Source organism: Stenella coeruleoalba (assembly GCF_951394435.1).
Source record: "Stenella coeruleoalba genome assembly, chromosome: 9".
In the NCBI taxonomy this organism is placed as follows: domain Eukaryota; kingdom Metazoa; phylum Chordata; class Mammalia; order Artiodactyla; family Delphinidae; genus Stenella; species Stenella coeruleoalba.
This window is the reverse complement of record NC_137155.1, coordinates 43605718-43626640: the sequence shown is the minus strand read 5'-3', so window position 1 is coordinate 43626640 and position 20923 is coordinate 43605718. Positions and strand designations below refer to the sequence as shown.

The 20923-nt window shown below is 38.0% G+C and overlaps 1 protein-coding gene across 5 annotated transcripts in view; it reads left to right on the top strand.

Moving 5' to 3' along the window:
• Positions 1-20923, top strand: part of NXPH1 (neurexophilin 1) — a 412148-nt gene that overhangs the window by 50395 nt on the left and 340830 nt on the right. The gene's annotated exons all lie outside the window — the stretch shown is intronic.

Below are 20923 nucleotides of genomic sequence, written 5' to 3'. Positions count from 1 at the left end.
GTTAAATGGAATATAAAGAAAACCATATTCCAAACTCTCTCTGTTAAGTAATTTAATATTAACTGAAATCTGAAGTTGCAGAATATAAAAAAGAAATAAAAAATAACTCTGCTGCTTTCTCAAGGGAAAGATTACTCAGCTGCCTTGCTGAAGTTGGCTCCTGTGTCCTTTCCACAAAATCACCCTCTTAAGCACTCTCTCTGACTAAAATCCTTAAAACATCAATACAGGCATTACAATTTTATTACATTTGATGCTGACTCAAAATGACTAGGTGTAGAACACCACTGAATTTCAAACTCACCTTGACACATGAAAAAAGTGCACAGCTATAAACAAGGTTGAACTGGTCTATGTACAAGGTGAAGAAGAAAGACTGTATGTACAGAAACCAGTGGGGCAGAACTGTGGGTGCATAAACAGCAGAAAACAGGTCAGAAGACACATATGAGGCACTTCATTTCAGATTCTCCTTAAGTATTACCTCCTCAGAGAAAATTTCTCTGACTGTCTAATTAAATATAGAATACTTCATCACTCTCCATCCCTCACTCAGCTTTACTTTTCATTATAGAAATGTTACTATGTATTAAATGTATATTATATGTTAGATATACTAAATAGATACTAGATGTATGTTATAAATATATATATTTTAAAATGTGATTATTTTCTGAATTTCCCACTAGAATACAAGCTCAATGAAGTCAATAACTTTGCTTGGCTCACTGCTATAAACTCAGCACCTAGAATAGTACCTGGCACTAAACAAATATTTGTTGAAACAAAAAATTAAAAATGAAAAATATAAATTGGTTATGTTAAAATGTAGCTGGAAGGTTTAATTAGGAACATTGATTGCTAGTAATTCTCCCAGTCACTCAACATTTTTTAGGCCTTGTATGAAAACCATGTTCTGTTTGGTACACAATGGTGATATTAAAAACTTGTCACAGGTCTTGAAAAGATAGATGAAAAATACATATAGTTCAGCCTTTGCAAGAATTTCCTATGGGATCTATTACATTTGGAAAAGTCAAGTTCTGTGATCTCTCTTCGGAGGGAAAAATGTAACAGGAATATGAGATTTAATAGTACTTACCGAATATATATAAAAATATCTAATATTAAATGAAAAAAAGTAGCTAACATTTCTGTAGTGCCAGGCAATGTTTTAAGTACTTTATATTTATTAGCTCTTTTAATTCTTAAAAATATCCTTTGAGGTAGGTTTTGTCATTAGCCCTGTTGTATAAGGAACTTTGACTTTTTTTACTGGTTCTTGGGAGGGAGCCTCTAAATCCTTGCAATTTCCTCAGTTATAGGAATGTTTTTGCCATTCATGGTGGTCCCTTTGTTATTCATGATAGTTATGCTAATGAGATGGCTCATGGTGGTCCTTAGATAGTTTCAGGATTGGGGCCAACTATGCCAGAAAGACCAACCTTGTGATTAAAGGGTTGGGTCTTTGAGCCAAGCAGTACCAGCTCAACTTCCTGGTGTGGTGGGAGGATGGGCCTGGAGATTGATTTCCATCATGTGGCCACTGATTCAGCCAATCATGCCTACATAGTGAAACCCTAATGAAAACTCTGGACACAGAAGATTGAGTGAGTCCAGGGATGTGTCCTGACTCTACAGGGAGAAGACATGGAAGTTTTGCATTTGGAACCCTCCCAAAATATCCTTTTATATACTTCATCTTTTCACTGTTTCTGAGTTGTATTCTTTTGCTACAATACAACTGTTAAGAGTATAGCACTTTCTTGAGTTCTGTAAGTTGTGTCAGCAAATTATTAAACCTATTAATGGGAACTCCCAAATTTGTAGCCAGTTGGTCAGAGGTGTAGCTGGCCTGGGAACCCTTGAACTTATGGTTGGTGTTTGAAGTGAGAGCTGTCTTGTGGAGGCCTGAGCCCTTAACCTGTGAAGTTTTGCGAAACTCCAAGTAGTTAGTGTCAGAATTGCATTGTAGCCCCACTTTCAGATGTAGAAATGGAGGCATGCAGATTTGCCCAAAGTCTCAAAGCTAGTAAGTGGCAGCATCAGGAATTAAATCCAGGCTATCTACCTGCAAAAAATATCTGCTCTTAATCATTATGTTATTGTCTCTCTTAATCAAAGAGCTCTTTTCAGTTTTCAATAGAAGTAAGATTGGAATGAATCCGTTAGGATTTATTACCCTGTCCACAGTTTGTTTTCAAACTTCTGGAATCCACAACTTTGAGAGAATATATTTCTGTTGTTTTAAGCAACCCAATTTGTGGTAATTTGTTATAACAGTACTAGGAAACTAATACAGTATCTCAAACTTAATATGACCAAGACAGAACTCTTCTTTTTTTTTTTAATTTTATTTATTTATTTATGGCTGCGTTGGGTCTTCGTTGCTGCACGCGGGCTTTCTCTAGTTGTGGCGAGTAGGGGCTACTCTTCATTGTGTTGCGTGGGCTTCTCATTGCGGTGGCTTCTCTCGTTGCGGAGCACGGGCTCTAGGCGTGCAGGCTTCAGTAGTTGTGGCACACAGGCTCAGTAGTCGTGGCACACGGGCTTAGTTGCTCCGCAGCATGTGGGATCTTCCCAGACCAGGGATCGAACCTGTGTCCCCTGCACTGGCAGGCGGATTCTTAACCACTGCGCCACCAGGGAAGTCTCCAAAACAGAACTCTTGATGTGCCCCACCCAAAACCTATTTCCCCTTAGTCTTGCTTTCTCAGCATATGGCAACCTTATCCATCCAGTTGCCAAAACCAAAAATTGAGGAATCATCCTCTATTTCTCTCTTCCTTTCCTCCCACCTCTAATCCTTTAGCAGGATTTAAATACCTATCTGTTGTCTTTATCCTACCAGATCTACCTTTTCCACATCCATTTCTCTCCATTTCCATTGTTACTATGCTGGTCAAAACCACCATCAACCCTGGCCTGGACTACCGTGACACCATCTTCACTGGGTTCCCTCCTTACGTTCTTGCCACGTCACACTTAAATGAAATCCAAACTCCTTACTGTGGCTTACCAAACCCTGCTTGATCTGGCCTGTGCCTACCGATCTGAATTCATCTCAGCTCACTTCCACTTACTGTGCTTTAGCTGTACAGATATTATTTGTTTCTCAGGTAGACCAACTTAACTTATCTTAGGCTTTTGCACTAATTGTTTCCTCTGTCTCAAATGCACTTACCCTGTTCTTGATGCAACAAGTTTCTTCTTGTAAATTAAACCTCAACTTCAGTATCACCTCCTCTAACAGGCCTTTTACTGACCTGGTTTAACTAGCCTCCCTGGTATTTTTTCTTTGTCCCATTAGCCTATTAAAATTCTTTGCATGGCACCCATCATTATCTAACATGTTTCTTCTTTATCTGTCTATTTTCCTTTACTAGACTGTATGCTCTGTGAGGCTAGAGCTTGAGTGGCTGATCACTGCTTTGTGAATGCCAGAGCAATCTTTGGCATGTAAGAGGAGCTCAGTAAATATTTGTTAAATGAATAATTACCATTCTCCCAGCCCCTTGCAAAACCGTGTAAAAAATATTGACACAGGTTCAAAGTATAGAGCCTTGAAGATTTTGACAAATCTGTAAGACGGGGGTGAACAATCATCTTACATGTTCCTTCTTCCTTTATAAGAGTTCTTTATTCACTGTAGTTCCCTTACCGGGCTTGTATAGTTCTCCCAGATGTTGATATATATTGGGGTGGTTACATGTCAAGGAAAAAAATACATATTTGTTTTTCAAAAAAATGTACAGAAGCTCTAAGGTTGTTAGTATTGGGGGGAATCATTGTATAAAATAAATGAATAAATATGCTGTTAAGTGGTACCTATAAGCTGTTAAGATCTATTGAGGCATGCCTAATTTAATCACTTTAAATCACATGCTGTGAAAACAATTCTAACAGTTCACTGGGAGTTTTAGAAATTTTATTGTTATTAGAAAACAATGAAAAACAAAACTTTAAATTTCTGAGAAAGGCTTGCCTTTTAAAGGAACACTTATGACTGTCTTCACTCTTTTTAAAATATGAATTTCAATTCAATATCTGTTTAACTCTGCTTTCAGAAGTTGAATTTTAGGTTGATGTAAAAATGCATGCTAAATTCATGTAATATCTTAGCACAGGTAGTACCCTAACAAGTAATATACTGACAGAAAAATGCCTGTTTTTATGTGGTCTTAGCTCAGAGAAAAATTTTTAAATGTTTGGAACAAAAATCAAAGACTATTTTGAGACGTGAAAATTATATGAAATACAGTGTCCATAAACACAGCCAGGTTCATTCATTTATGTACTGTTTCTGGCTGCTTTCCCATTACAATGACAGCATTGAGGAGTTGTGACAGAGACCACATGGCCTGCAAAGCCTAGCTATTTATTACCTGGTCTTTTACAGAAACAGTTTGCTGACCCCTGATCTAACATGTAAAAATATGTGAAAAATAATTTTATCTCTCTGTTCATCTTAACTGTCTAATTAGACAGCAATGCCATATGTTCTAAACTCAAATCAGTGTTTTCTTGTATCTAATAACTGTCGGCATTCAGTATAAGGGCAGCAACACAAACATATATAAGAAAATGGTACTACCCACATCAACTGTAATAGCACATATCTCTAGAACTTATTAGTCAAAATGTTCTTCCCTAGACCATATGGGAGCAGGGGACTATCTTTGTTAAGGCATCATTTACATTCAGGTGCACCATTCCATCAAACTTGTATTTAAAGTCCTCGGTGCTGTGACACAAAGATGAACAAGGAAGTCCCTACTCTCTAGGAGTTCCTGATCAAGCAGGAAGTTCACATTTTCATTCCCCAAGCAACTCAATGAGATTCTTATTATTACTATTTTAGAGGTGAGACAACAGAAATGCAGGCAAAGATCAGGCAATCTGTATAAGATACCCTGAAACATTGGAAATTCCTGTTTTGTTTTGTTTTTTCTGGATTCAGGTTAACATAGTAATAAAAAATATATATGTATATATATGTGTGTGTGTGTGTCTATATATCTATATATAGATACACACACACACACACTTTTATAAATAGCACAGAGCTGAGCAAGTATGTAGGGAAAAGGGAGAGACGATCCATACTCTGCAGGGAAATCTGTCAGGGAAGTCTACGCCAGAAGGAATTCCCTGCCCATGTTATTTCTTTCAACATCTAACAGATTCCTGTATATGTTCCAGGTTTAAAATTGTTGAGGGTCAAGCAGAGGGGACACTAGGAGTGGGAGGGCATCAGACTGGAGTCTGTCTTTTAGCAAATATATTTCAATGGATCACAGACACCATACCAACTTCCTCATTAAAAAAAATATCTCAAAATAGACTTGGTGGAGCCCTGTAAAGTGTAATGATATAAGGAAGAGCAGGTTGGGTGCTGAGAAACGCTCTGAAGTCTGACCTTTCTCAGATGCGGATATAATGACCCACTTTCATGCCAGTTGGAGAATAAATTCAGATAAAGATACATGCTGCCGTCCCATGGAGCCCACATGTGGCCTTACAAATGAGTGTGCTGCCAGAGCTCAGAGTGACCAGGCTTATACGGGCACTGGTAGTCGCTTCTCTGGCTCCAAGTGGAGAGGCAATTCAAAAGAATAAAGGTCTAGACTTTACACTTTGCCAGAGTTAGGAATTGGCTCCCCCCGGCCTCAGCTATGTATACAAAATTATATAGGTACATAAAATTATACATACACACACACACTTTTTTTTCCCTTTCCCTGAACAATTGGAGAGTTAGTTTCAGGCTTGCGGGATTCATGTCACTTCCCCTTTCAGCCTATATCCTCTAAGAAATGGACATAACCAAACATTATTTCATATTCAAGACATCTAACATTAACATAACACTATGACCTATTGATCTAATATACTGTCCATATTCAAAATTTCACAATTGTCCCAATAATGTCTTTCATAGGCTTAATTTTTTTTTTCAGAATTTATAAATCCACAATCTAGTCAAGGATCATGAATTGCATTTACTTGTCATACTTCTTTAGGGTCTTTCTAGGACAGTTCCTAGCCCTTTTGGGGGCATTTTTGAAGAGTCAAGTTTAGTTATTTTGCAGACTGTCCTTTAATTGGGATTTGTCTGATTGTCTTATTATGATAAAGGTTAAACTTTTTTTTTTTTCAGGAATATTACAGAAGTGATGTGCTCTTCTCAGTACATCTAATTTAAGAGACACATTAGGTCATTTTGTCCTATAATTGGTGATGTTAAGTTGATCATTTAATTAAGGTGGAGTCCATCAGATTTTCCTGCTATCAAGCTTATCTTTTTCTCTTTGAAATTAATAACTAATCAGTAGAGTTATATTTTCAGACTATGTGAATATCTTTTTCTTCAACAGTCTGTCACCCGTGTTTTGGCATCTATTGTTGATTCTCACCTGAATCAGTTACTACCATGGTGGTTTGCCAGTGGTGATTTTCTAATTCTATTGACCCTTCTACATTTATTAGAATTCTTCTGTAAATAAGAGCTTTTCTGTCTCCACCCCACTTAAAAATATTATTTATTTATGATTACAACGCACATACACATACATAAGCACATACATGTAAGATATATTTTATATCTGTGGGAACTGATGGATTTTTAAAAATTCATTGTATTATAATTGGTTTCTGCCCTTCTTCATTATGATACTCAAATGAGAATCAGTTTAATTTAGGTACACATTAACTTAGTACTACTGCTTGGAATCTGAGATCTGTGTGATTGTAACTCTAACCTGGACCAGAGCTCTCCTGGGAAATGTAAGACCATGGCCCGCAAGAGTTGGAAGAGACATTAAGCATTACCTTCTCATGGACAGTAGGAATTTTCTATCTAATGTCTTGTGTCCATCTGTGGGAAGTGTCCATCCTATTTGCTTTCTCTGGAATGCTTTTCTTCTCCCCAGTCAAGATGCCCTCCGTGTATCTGTCATCACACATCTTCTGCCACCTGGCAGACACAGCCCTTAGGTATCCAGAGACCAAAGCAGGACCTGTGCTCTCCAATACTGTCCACACATCAAATGGCAATGCCTAATTAACAGGGACTTCTTTGTAGCTAAGAGTCTTTCATTTTAAATGCTTGTGAGTTTTTGTAGGAGGAAAGCGGATATGAAATATTTACTGGTCTCTGTTCTGAGACCTGCCGTAAATGCTAAGTTAAACCTTGAGAAGCTCTACAAGGTAAACTTTGTTATTCTAATTTTATAGATCAGGAAAAATAGAGTTAAATATTCTGTCGAAGTCATGCAGATCGTAAGTGGTGGAGCCAAAATCTGAACCAAAGTTAGCTGACTTTGAAGCCTGTGTTCTTTCCACTCATTATACTAACTCTAAAGTGTGTTCATCCCTATATATGTGTATGTGAGTGAGAGAGAGAGAGAGAGAGAGAGAGAGAGAGAGAGAGAGGGCTATTTATATCGTAAATCATTGGAGACCTCCCAAAATCTCAGACTGAAATTAATTGGGTTATAAACTATTAAGATATGTTAGAACATATTATTATACTTTTTAAGGTGAATGCTCTTCACTGATATCAGATTTCCTCATTTCCACAATAAATATAAGGGAAGCAGTAGGGTCAAGTATTTAAGAGAGCCTGGATTTAGTAATCAGACCTGATTTTGTTCAAGTTTGTCTCTGCCACTTAAATGTGTGAATATGGACAAATCAGTAGACATCCCTAAGCTTTAGTGTCTCATACATATAATGGTTAGGTATATATAACATTTGGTTTATGGAGTTGTAAACATTGAGTTAGGAAACATATGTCAAGTACTTGATTCAGGGCCTGACAGAATTTGTGCTCCATTACTGATGACGATTACCATTTTTAATTATGAGAGGAGTGAATGGGAATCTTTGTAGGTCAGTAAATATTCCTCAGATCTGAAGACTGTCTTGATGCATCTTCTTAGATGCATCTCTTGCTTTTTCTCCTACTTAACATTTAAATTAAAGTGTTTCATAACCAAACAGTTCCAGAGCCTGAGCGCCTGTTAATCATACAGCCATCTGTGAGTAATACATAGAAACTCTTAACTTCTTCCTTTCTCTATCTGTTACTAACCAGAGTCCTCAGAGACCACCTGACTTGGGAAGAACAATTGTTTGAGGTCATCAGGACTTAACTTATGACAGTTTTAAATCATCGGAGGGTTAAATGTATTTTAAAGGACATCTGTAAGACAAAATTTGATATTTATGCCATTGTCGCTGAGACAAAGAAGTGGAGCATTGCTTTCGTTTTCAAATATTCTTAGTGAGACCTCTTTTTTGTACGAACATGTGCACTCCTCCCTTTACTTACTGCTTATCAGTAGAAATATATGACATTTAGTTGATTTGATACATTTGTTTTCTTGTTATATTTCATCATTTTGTAAAGTACGTTGCAATGGATTCACTTAAAAATGTTTATTGAATAGGGCTTCCCTGGGGGCGCAGTGGTTGAGGGTCCGCCTCCCAATGCAGAGGACACGGATTCGTGCTCCGGTCCGGGAAGATCCCACATGCCGTGGAGCGGCTAGGCCCGTGAGGCATGGCCGCCGAGCCTGCGCATCCGGAGCCTGTGCTCCGCAATGGGAGAGGCCACAACAGTGAGAGGCCCGAGTACCACAAAAAAAAAAAAAAAATGTTTATTGAATACTTGTTATATGCCAGGCAGTAAGTCACTTTACAAGGTAGAGTATAAGAAAAAATTTAGTAAATATAAAAATATACGTGTCAAGCACTATGCCTGGTACAGGCAATATAAAAATTAACATAAAGTTATTAAGATATGATTTTTTCTTAGTGAACGTAAAACCTGGTTTATCATCACAATTTAATATTATTAAATACATTTAATGAGAGACGAGGAAGCTGTAATTAAAAGAAGTTGAAATAACTTGCATAAGGTCACACAGAAAGTGAGTTGTAAATTGCAATTTGCATTAATCAAATATTTTTATAATACTGTTTTATTTCCTACATTGACTTTGGAACTACATCTCATTTTTAAAAGACATTGATCTTGGATAAAAGTATACATTTTTAACTTATAGTCTACTTAGAATCAATATTATATAGCTTACTGTATAATGTAATAATCATATTTCCGTTTTCCTCTTTCTAGCCTTTGGACTATTTTTGTCATACATTTTTATTTACATATATTATAAACCCCATGATATATTGCTATTAGTTTTGTTTAAATAGTAACTCTCTTTTAAATTGATCTAAAAATAAGAATAAAATCTTATATATTTATCCATGTAGCTACTTTTTCTAGTATTTTACATTCCTTTGTATAGATCCATATTTCCATCTCATATCTTTTTCTTTCGGCCTGAAACACTTCCTTTAACATTTCTTGTATTACATGTCTTCTGGTGATAAATTCTTTCAGCTTTTCCATGTCTCAAAAAGACTTTATTTTGCCTTTATTTTTGCTAGGTATAGAATTCTATGTTGATGGATGTTTTTGTCTTTCAATACTTTAAAGAGATTGCTCCATTGGCTTCTTACTTGCTTTGTTTTGGATGAGAAATCTGCTCTTTTCTCTCTCTCTGTCTCTCTGTCTCTCTCTCTCTCTCTCTCTCTATATATATATATATATATTTATTTTTTTATTTATATATATGTTTATAACATATATATTTATGTAACGTGTTCTCCCTTTCCTTACCCTCGCCCCCTTTCCCCAGGATACTCTTAAGATTTTCTTTACCACTAATTTTTACCAATTTGATTAAGATGTATCTTGGTAATTTAATTCATATTTCTTGTTCTTGGGGTTTGTTGAGCTTCTTGGATCTCTAAGTTTTTGGTTTCCATCAATTTAGGAAAATTTTGGCCATAATTTTTTCAAGCATTTTCTGGGTTCCTCCCTTTCTTCTCCTTCAGCGACTTAAATTACAAAAAATATTAGGTCACTTAAAGTTGGCTGATACCTCACAGATGCTCTGTTTACTTTTGTGAATATTTATTTCTGTGTTTCATTTTAGATAATTTGTACTGCTGCTTTTTCCAGTTTACTATTCTTCTCTTCGAAATATCTAATCTCTTATTATTATTATTTCTGTTTTTCTAAATTTTGGCATTACCCGCCGGAGCTGCCATGACAGAGTCTCTGCAGCCACTTACTTCCAGCAGTGATCTCGAGAGACTCCATGCTCTTGGCCATTGCTACCTCTCTTGTTATTCTTATCCAGTGTAGTTTTCATCACAGCCATCATGGTTTTCAAATCTTAAAGTCTGATTGCCCCAAATTTCTGACTTCAGAGAATCTCCCTTTTAAAAAAATATTTCTTGTTTCAGCTTAATATTCTGAACATATGGAATACAGTTATAATAATTATCTTGATGTTCTTGTTTGTTAATTCTAATATTGGTCTCAGTTTGGATGGGTTTCAATTGATTGATTTTTCCTCCTCTTTATGGGTCATATATTCTGGCTTTTTTGTATTCCTGGTTAATTTGAATTGGATACAAGAATTGTGAATTTTATCTTATTGAGTGCTGAATATTTTTGTATTCTTATAAATATCCTTGTGCTTTGTTCCAGGATGCAGTTAAGTTGCTTGGAAACAGTTTGAACCTTTTGGGTCTTGCTTGTACAATTTCGTGAGTCTGACCAGAGCATCATGTAGTCTAGGGATAATTATTCCCCGTGTCTAATGCAATACTCCTCTGAGTACTCTACCCAATGCTCCCAGAGTAATGTGGTGTTCCAGTCTGGCTGGTGATAACCAGTCTTTGTCCTGTCTGACACTTGAGTACTGTTCCCTCTGATTTGCAGGGCTTCAGGTAGTTTTCTCAAATGAATGTGTTAAACACTTGAAGAAGACTCTCTGGAGATTTCCAGGCTTCTTTCCTTGTGCAGATCTCTCCTTTCTGGTCCTCTGTCCTGCAAACTCCATCTGCTTTGTTTTCCTTGGACTCTAACTTCATCTCCTCAACTCACAAAGTCTGATGGGCTCTGCTTGGTTTCTCCCTCTTTGAGTGGTGGCCTGGAAACTCTCAAGCCAGGAAGCTGGGATAATCACTATTTCCTGTCTCTCAGGGATAACTGTCCTTTGTTGACTGATGTCCAGTGTTTTATATATTTTGCTTTTTTCTGTTTCCATATTTTAGGTTAAAATAACCTAAATAAAAATTAATTAATGTATTATTTATCATTAACATTTATTAATTAATAAATCAAAATTTATTTAGAGTAACAAAGTTTATTCTTTGTTGAAAGCAAAAATTCTCGTTTTTAGCACTTTAAAGATGCTGACTCATTGTTTCTAATAAGTCAGAGTCTCCCTATTGTTGTTCCCCCATATGTAATAATTTTCCCCCTTTGGCTGCTATTAATATATTTCTTTTTTTTTTTTTTTTGATGTTTGTTTTACTATCCTGTGCCCAAGGATGGTCTTTTTTGTGCTTGTACTATTTTTGTTTTGCTCAGCTTTATGAATCTGTGGGTTGATGTTTTTCACCAAATTTGGGGAGATTTCAACTATTATTTCTTCAAATATTTTTTTGCCTCAATGTCTCTCTCTCCTATCCTTGTGAGACTCTATGTCCGTTAAACATCTTTTTACAGTCACATTTGCTGTTTATTTGGAAAAATCTTTTTTATGAATCTCTGTTTTTCAGTTTGGGTGATTTCTACTGACCTATCTTCAAGCTTACTAATTCCATTGTCTAATTTTCTGTTAAGCTCATTTAGTGAATTTTTAATTTCATATATTTTATTTTTTAGTTCTTGAATTTCTATTTGGTTCTTTTATAATTTTCATATCTCTACTGATATTCTCTATCCAGTCATTGTATCCATAATTTCAAGTTCTGAACATGTTTATCATAGCTTTTTTTTTTTTTTTTTTGCGCTACGCGGGCCTCTCACTATTGTGGCCTCTCCCGCTGCAGAGCACAGGCTCCGGACGCGCAGGCTCAGCCGCCATGGCTCACGGGCCCAGCTGCTCTGCGGCATGTGGGATCCTCCCGGACCGGAGCACGAACCCACGTCCCCTGCATCGGCAGGCGGACTCTCAATCACTGCGCCACCAGGGAAGCCCTATCATAGCTTTTTAAGAGTACTTCTCTGATAATTTCAAAACCTGCTGCATCCTGGGGGCTTGCTTCCACTGGCTATTTTTCTCTTTTGACTTTAGGTCATATTTTTTGCTTATTTGCATGTACAGTAGTTTTTAAAATGTATACTGGACATTGTGCACAAGACATGATTTGTGGATTATGCTGTTTTCTTTAAAGAATTTGAGGTTTCTTCCTGGCAGACAGTTAAACTGTGGTGATCACTTGGAGCTTATAGAGTGGTGCTTCTCAGCTAGCGGTAGTTTTGCTCCCCCCACCCAAGGAGATATTTGGCAATGTATGTAGATATTTTTGGTTGTCACAACTTGGGGTGACAATGACATATGACAGTGACAGTGGGTAGAGGCCAGGAATGTTGGTAAACATCCCACAATTCACAGGAAAAGCATCCCACAACAACTAATTATCTGATCTAATGTTTCAGTAGTGCTGAGGTTGAAAAACCCTACTGTAGATGTTTTAGACATTGTTAGAGAGGGTTTATTTCAGTTTTCCCCCCCAGTCCTAGAGCACGTACCTTATTCTAGAGTATGCCTTATTTCTAACATTTGGCCTTGCTGGGGTCTTAACTAAATGCCCAAAGTACTAAATGTCTCTTTATTCCACTCTGACCGGCTAAACCTCCAATGTCTCCCAGCACTTTACAACTTCTAGTATCTTTATTCAGGACTCACCTCCCAGCAACTGGTTAGTCTTACTGCGTCTCACCCTGCAGAAGTACAGTCCAGGGCTTGGCCAAAGTCCTTCAGGGCACCTCTGTGTAGAACTCTGGGGATCTCCACCATCTCAAGGAACTTTGCCTATAAATTCTCGCCTCCTAAGCAACCCTAAATTCCAAACTCTGTGTCCTCTTCATAATGAGATTGCCACTTTCTGTACTCCACTTCAGAAAGTACCCTCAATAGAAATGTGGGTCAACATGAAACTCACCTCACATAATTTCCTTCTGTCAAAGATCACAACCCTATGCATTTTGTTTTCTAACACCTGACAACAATTGTTTCATATATTTTGTACAGTTTCATAGTTTGCAATAGGAGTGTAATTCCTATACCAGTTATTCCATCATGGCCAGAGGTAGATATCCCAGAAATGGAACTTGAACTCAACTCTAAAACTTAGGTTTCTCCATCATTCTTTGGGAGTAAGAAGATATCCTTTTAATTACAAGGAAATATTTGATAATAGATGAATATAAACTTGCAGTTTCCTTCTCTAGAAAATACTAGAGGAGAACATTTCTTCTAGATCTACCTTCTTATCCCATTCTCCAAGACCATTTCTATGCTGGCTAATAAGACCATACAAATGATGCCTTCTTTCTACCAGAGATAATAATAGCTGTCTTCTCTTGTATGGTTTCTATTGCCAGGCAATGTGCCAGTAGATTTACATACATTTTATTTTATGTTATGTTCATAGCAGCCCTATTTTCCCTGATTTACATTTTAATTTTTATTTTATTTATTTATTTATTTCTATTTTTGGCTGCGTCGGGTCTCAGTTGTAGCATGCGGGCTCTTCCTTGTGGTGTGCGGGCTTCTCTCTAGTTGTGGCTTGCGTGTTTTCACTCTCTAGTTGTGGCACGTGGGTTCCAGAGCGTGTGGGCTCTGTGGTTTGTGGCACACAGGTTCTCTCGTTGAGGCGTGTGGGCTCAGTAGTTGTGGTGCACGGGCTTAGTTGCCCGGCAGAATGTGGGATCTTAGTTCCCTGACTGATTTATTTCCCTTAGTTCCCTTCCTGACAGGAAGTCCCCTTCCCTGATTTACTTTTACGGAAACTGAGTCTCCAAGAAGTTAAGTAACTTGTAAGTTTTCAGAGGTAGTGAAATGAAAGAACTGAAACATAGGCCTAGGTCTATCTGGCTCTAAAGCCTCAAATGTGTATCAGTCAGGGTAGGCTAATTGCTGTAGCAGAGCACCCCCAGATCCTCAGTGGCTGAACACAATAATCATTTATGAAAGTGTTCTTATTCATACTAAATTCTAGCAATGGTTGATGGAAACTTCTGCTTCACACAATCCTTTTTTCTAGTGGCCCCATTATTCCCAGGGCCTTGGAGTTCTCTGCTGCTCCACTTGATCAGAAGACAATAAAAGGGAGTGCAGAGGATCAAGCTGGAAGATGTTAAGACTGATAAGTAGGGAATCTCACTTCTGATGACACACAATTGGGCAGAAGTCTGTTGTAGAGCCCACCTACCCACAGGGAGGCTGGGGAATAGTGTTTAGCTATGTACATAGGAGGAAAAGGGAATGGGCTTCAGTGAACTACTAGCTAGTCGCTACCACACTGCATTAAGCCAGATTCTCTCCTAAGTTCCTCCTTGGGGAGTATTTATACACTTTGCTCTAAATTTAGCTTTTCTAGGCTGGGGACCTGTTTTAGTGTCATAGATAATTCTCTAGGCAAGTGAAAGTTAACAGAAATCATATCCTGAGAGGATGTGGATCTTTAGTTCATGTATCACATTGTCCCTCATCAGGCCAATGATTATCACCATCAACATTATCATCATCATTCCCAATTTTAAGCAATGCATTTTTGATAATTTTTGACATTTTAATCTACAGTTACTGTCTACATTATTTTAATTAAGACACTAAACTTCCTCTCCCACCACTCTCATCTATCATGCCCTTGGACCTGGGCCACCATGGAGTCAATGCCTTGTTTTCTTGGCCTCTATCTTGCCCAAGTATCAGGCTTTCAGAATGGTGTCTTCCAGTGAAACTCTGGGTCTGTAAACACAAAATGAGTATCAAGAACTTTCTAACTGCCCTGAACAATATCAGTGCTAAATTAATAGTCAAAAAATGATCACAAGTATGAGGAGGACACTTCCAAAAAGAGCTGGCTTAGATTCCTTTGGGAAATGGTAGTGACACCTGGGAAACCAACAGTTAACTGAAAAAAAAGGCAAATTTGAAGAGCACTTTAGTCAACTTGCTTTGATCAGCCCACCTGGGTCTTTCTTTTGATTTAAGTATATCTCCCATCTGTTTGGTTGGAGTGTTTGAACCAGTTCCCTGGATTTCATTCCAATCACACCTGCCCTAATCCAGGACCTCCTTTTCCCTCCTTCTGACAACACATCCAGATTTTCTCTGTCTTTAGTGCCGCGGGCTCAGCGGCCATGGCTCACGGGCCCAGCCGCTCCGCGGCATGTGGGATCTTCCCAGACTGGGGCACAAACCCATGTCCCCTGCATTGGCAGGCGGACTCTCAACCACTGCGCCACCAGGGAAGTCCTAAATGGTCTCTTTTAAATAAAAAACCAAATGCTTCAAACAGTTAATTTTAAAATAGATCTATAGTATCTTTTAATAGCCTGTATTTTCTTAAAGATAATATTAAGTAGGAAGAAAGGTTAGAACTATTTCTATAAAATGTACTGTAATTTCAAATTTCCAAAAAGGCGTCTTAAATGATAGGTATTGAGTGTCCCTGGGATGATGCCACTGCAGGCGGCTACTTTAGCAATGTCCTGGATACAATTTTGCATCTAGATTGTCTTTGCCCAGGAGAGGCACAACTTTTGTTGGAAAGCACAACTGTTGGCGCAGTGGGGCAATTGGAAAGTGTTACATTGGAGGGAGATCCTTCAGAGAGAATGTGTATCTTCATCAAAATTCTCAATGCATTGAAACTGTCATTCAAAGAGTTAACATCTGCGAAGAATAAAAAATGCAATGGAGAGGTTTCAGGCAAAGCATGGGGAGACTGATAAAATTATCAGTGAATTAAATTCAGACAGATGGCTTTGGAAAGGAATGAAGTACACAAACCTTCCGTGGAGTATAATGACTCTCATTCTGACAGGGGCTTTGTCAACAGGGTAAGCCTTTTTTAAAAAAAAGAAAATCTGGATTTTAAAGCAACTGGAAGTCAGATTCTTCTCCTTTTCTGAAGGTGGTGTTTAGTACTAAAAGCAACACAACAACAAAACCTGATAGAGTCTGGACAGTCTCAGAGTCTAAATTGCCTGGTGTAGGTGCACAGCTTGGTGGAAGGCACATGGTAGGCACCCTTGGGTGCTGTTCCTTTCTCATTGTTCTCAGACTTGCTGCCCACATCAGTGGGTCCTTGGCAGCTAAAATATTTCCACAGAACAGAGGCCAGTCATTAGCTCTGCTTACAACAGCGGGATGACAAGAGAACCTTTCGGCCATTAAACACACTCGTGCACACATATGCACACTGAATAAAGAGAAATCAACTGATTATTGCTCTTTAAAATTTCGATTTTTATCATTGTTGATTACATTAAAAAATAAAGCTCCTAGAAAAAGTATCCTAGTTGATACTATCTTTCTACATTTAGATAAAAATGATGAGAAAATAATGTTATTTCTCTCTCAGGGTTTCTTTTCCTTACTGTTTCTATTTCATCTGCACTTATTTGGCTCTAGGGACCCCCTCTTTCAGGCGACAGGGCCTGGCGTATTCACGCTTGGACGTGGATGGCCAGGTTGCTTCTAAGCAATGGACGTTGCCTTTGTTCCAGACCAGATGTTCTGTTCCTCCCTGGTAACAGTTTGCATTGTGGTGCCTTATTATCCGGCACTCTTGGAACTGGTGCCAGGGTAGCCTCAGAATCTGCCAAGAGCAGCGCTGAATCAATGAGACAGCTGGCAGCCTCCCTGGGGAGGGAACATTTTTACCTTTTTGATTCATGCAGTCTCCGCTAGTTCTGATCCAGGATGCCATGAATGATTTTTCTTAGCGACAGGTAAGAACAAAAAAGCTTTGTAACCTAATTCAATAGAAGCTGGAGACTCAGTGTGTGACTGATTTAAAGGAGAAGACGATGAAGAGGAAGTGTACACACAGTCCATTGCATTTTCTCCATAATCGACATCTATGCTTCTGCCTGTGTTGGAGTTGTCAGGTTTGCTGGGAAGAGAAGCTTGAGAATCAAGAATATTGTGTTTATTGACCTAGGATTAGGATTTTAATCATGTCTCTGAGACTGCATGTTATCTACAAAAACAAGAAGATTACTCTTTTTTAATTTTTTAGCTATAAAATTCACTGATCTATTGCTAACTTGGCTAAACATTCAAGGTTACTTTAATGGGTTTGTTCACATCATTCAGGCTTTAATGTTTCGAATGCATTTATTTATCAGGGCTATGAATTTGGGTAAAAATCATCCATGTTTACACTCAAGCAAAGGATGACAGCTCAGTTTGGGTCCTCGCCCTAGGTCGTACACATGTCAGCACACTTTTTGAGTCAACAAGAACACTAGTCCTGAACACCCTGTTCTCCCACTGCCCCATGAAAGCAGGCCAGTTCTTAAGCCATTGTAGTCAAGAAGGCCATTAGGAGATGAGATGGCACAGTACCTGAGCTCCAGTCCTGGTGTGACTGAGAGGAAAAAAATGTGACAGTAACAGAATTCAGGGACCTTGAGATGTATCATCCCTATCAATCATGGCAGACGTATTGGCAATATGATGGATGACACCCAACCACTGACCTTGGTGGGTTAGCCTTTGTCACATAAGTACCAGAATAAGTCAAAGCAGTGGGTCAATCCACCATCAAATAAGAGTGATAAGCTGTGACAGCAGCAGAGGGAAAATGAACATTAGTATCAAATGTTGTCCATATTTCTGAAGAGCAGTTATCTTACTGTTCAACCATTGAATGGGATGGGTTATTTCAGGAAGAGGGAAAATCAATCATCAATGCATGCTTGTGGCAGTATGAGTATTCCTCTCTTAACTAAGGTATAACTTAGAATAGTTGGTCTGTAAAGTAGGCACTCTCACAGGGTGAAAACTATTATAACATAGATTTCTTTACTTAAAACCTGAGAAAAATTAGTGTAACCAGTGAACAAACCCCATACAAACCGAAGTTTCAACTCCATTTACAAGACATTGCCTCATCTACGTGCAGTTCAACATTCAGTTGGTGACAGAAGGCTTGGTTTGGGAGTAGAAATAATTTAGCCTGGGATTCCTGGTGATTTTCCCATGATGGTCTTAGAATTTGTCTCTCAAGCATTCTCCCAAAGCTTCACACTTACAAATGACCTACCCCAAATCTATTTTCTCAGTTTACATTTTATTTGATTGGTCATAGAAAGTAAGGAGAAATTTTCAATAAGATATCTCAGTATGCAGCAGGACATGTGGAAGGCTCAATGGCTACAAAGGATAAAGGAAACAGAGAAAAGATGATGATCAACTTGCTTTTCATCAAAAAGTGAGGTTAGAACAGACTGAAGCAAAACCTGCCCGTTTATTTTCCAGATGGCTTTGTGCCATGTGATAAGGGATTCTATCAGCTTTATCGGTGGTAAGAGTTAGTCGCTCTAACCATACCCCTAAGCCAGTGGAATCACTGAAAATACTGTATCATATCTTTTGGAATCAACATTTAAAAAGCAAGAGACCCAGATATCATGTGATTATCTTTCCTTCCAAGCCAAAATATTCAGGTTGGCATCCTGAGGCCCTCAGTCAAGGGGAGTAGACCAGGTGGTGCATTAACAGTTAAGGGTCAGACCCTGCATCATTCTAATCCAGCCCATTCGCGTTACTATGCATTTCCCCCGCAAATATCTTCTGTGTGCTTCCCACCGTGTCAGCCATCAGTACAAAGGGTGTTTTAAGGCAAACAGACGAGATACTATTTATCATAGCAGGCTTTGTAACTTTCGGAACTTCAGGAGGTGGGTACAAGCTGAAAATGCATATAGAGTCAGGAAAGATTTAGGGTGGAAAAGGAGCAATATATTATATGCATATCAGCTTTATTAACGAGAGAAAATCCCCAGGGGTGTTTCAGAGCGAACCTTCTCTCTTTTGAGATTGATGTCAGGGAGGATGAACATATCCTCTCACGGGTGACCTGATATAAGCCATTTGTCTGATCCAGCAAGATATTTCTTATATTCTCTAGTTCTTGATATGGGAGTAGACACTGAGAAGTCAAAGCATCTGGATGCATTGTGTTTGGCTGTGTGGACTACTGTACACAGAAAAAGATAAAGTGTAAGCCCTGATGGTATTCTGGGTGCATTTCTCTCCTTTCTGGATGAATGCCTAAGATGTTGCTAGACTGAAAGCTGAATTGGTTCTCTTGGTAATCTTTCCCATTCTTCTCATCTGCAGGATTTATAAAACATTGCTCCTTCGGTCTAGGTATAATTTTGGGATCACATCATGATAACTCTGTGTGTGTGCCGGAAGGGCAAAGTTGCAGAGCAATTACTCAGCAGTGCTGGGGAAAGAAGCAATTACTGGAACACATTTTAGGCCCGCTTGTCAGAGTGAGTTTCACTTGGGCACAAGGGAAGCATTTAACTTGGGCAGCATCCCTTTTTGGAGGCTTAATTTAGTTTTTTCTTCCCTTTAATTGTGTGATTCCAGTATTTTAGCTACAATCCCTAGGCTGTGAGAACCTTTAAACAGCTCTTGATTATGAAGCAGGGCATGGGTTTTGAAGAAGAATAAACAGGGAGCTGTATAATTTATAGGAAAACTGCATGATGGACTTTTCTTTATGAAGAACATTGGGTTTACACTGGCACAAGCCAAATACCTTTGTAATGAATAGTCAGTAATCAGCAGCAGCTACAGTAAGTGCTTGAAATTTTTTCTTTTATGTGCTATGAGTCCATAAATTAAGCATCTGATTCCGATTGCTGTCACGAATGCATACACCTATTGCTACCCACCCCCACTGCTCAGATCTCCTGCATCAGCTCATGCGCAGTATAGAACATTACGAAAAGTAGAAGGCAAGTCTCTTTTAATATGTTCAATTTCCATCTACTTTAAATACCATAATGGGAAAAGAGTGTTGACCGTGCATTCCACTTTCCTGTTTGGATCTAGATCACAGTTTGGATTTGAAGACAGCAGTGTTAATGTTCTAGAATGTAAGAAAAAGAGTCTATATCAAGAGCCATTAAAATGAACTGAATTGCCAAGGTGGTTTAAAAATATTATTATTATTATTTAGCAGAGATTTATCTAAATTGTAAGCTTTCAACTTGCTCATTCCACTAAGATTTTGCATATGCTATTTTCATCACTTGGAGTGTATCCTTCCTTTTTCTATTCTCTGCTTCTCAAGATTCCTAATTCTAACCAAAAACCCAGACAAAATACTTTAGGAAATTATTCTTTTCTAATCTCTTCTGCAACCAGATCCTTTTCAGTCCCCTACTTAATGATCCGTTGGCTGCTGTGAAGTTAATGTGAACAGATAGCTATTAATTTATAACTATGATGTTTTCTAATAGTTTAAGAGTACTGTAAAAAAACATAGACATATTTTCTAATTGGAACAATGTTACATGTGGTAGTTATGGCTCCAGGCCAAGCTACAAAATCTATTGAATCCAAAGTATGGATTAAGTGCAAATATTTAAAATTAAGAAGTAGCATCAGAAAATAATATTGCAATATTGACAATAAAATAAGTTATTAGAGCTTTATCTATGCCAGCACTATTTTAAGTCATTTACAAGTATTAATTGACTTCACAATATTCCTGTAAGTACTATGATTTTCATCATTTTACAGAGGAGGAAACTGAGGCACAAGAAGGTTTAAGCAACTTCTCATGTTTGCATAGCTAATATGTGGTTGGGCTGAAATTTGAGTCGGAGTTTAACACAAACTCTTATGATTTTAACTGCAGTGTTAATTGTATTTAATTTTTTAAAAATATCGTGGTAATTGAGGTATGGAAGAAAGCAAACTTAGAAGACAACTTTAGTAAATATATTCAGAAGATAACTTTGAAACCCTAATTGCTTTAGAAGTTGGCAAAAATTATTCTATTG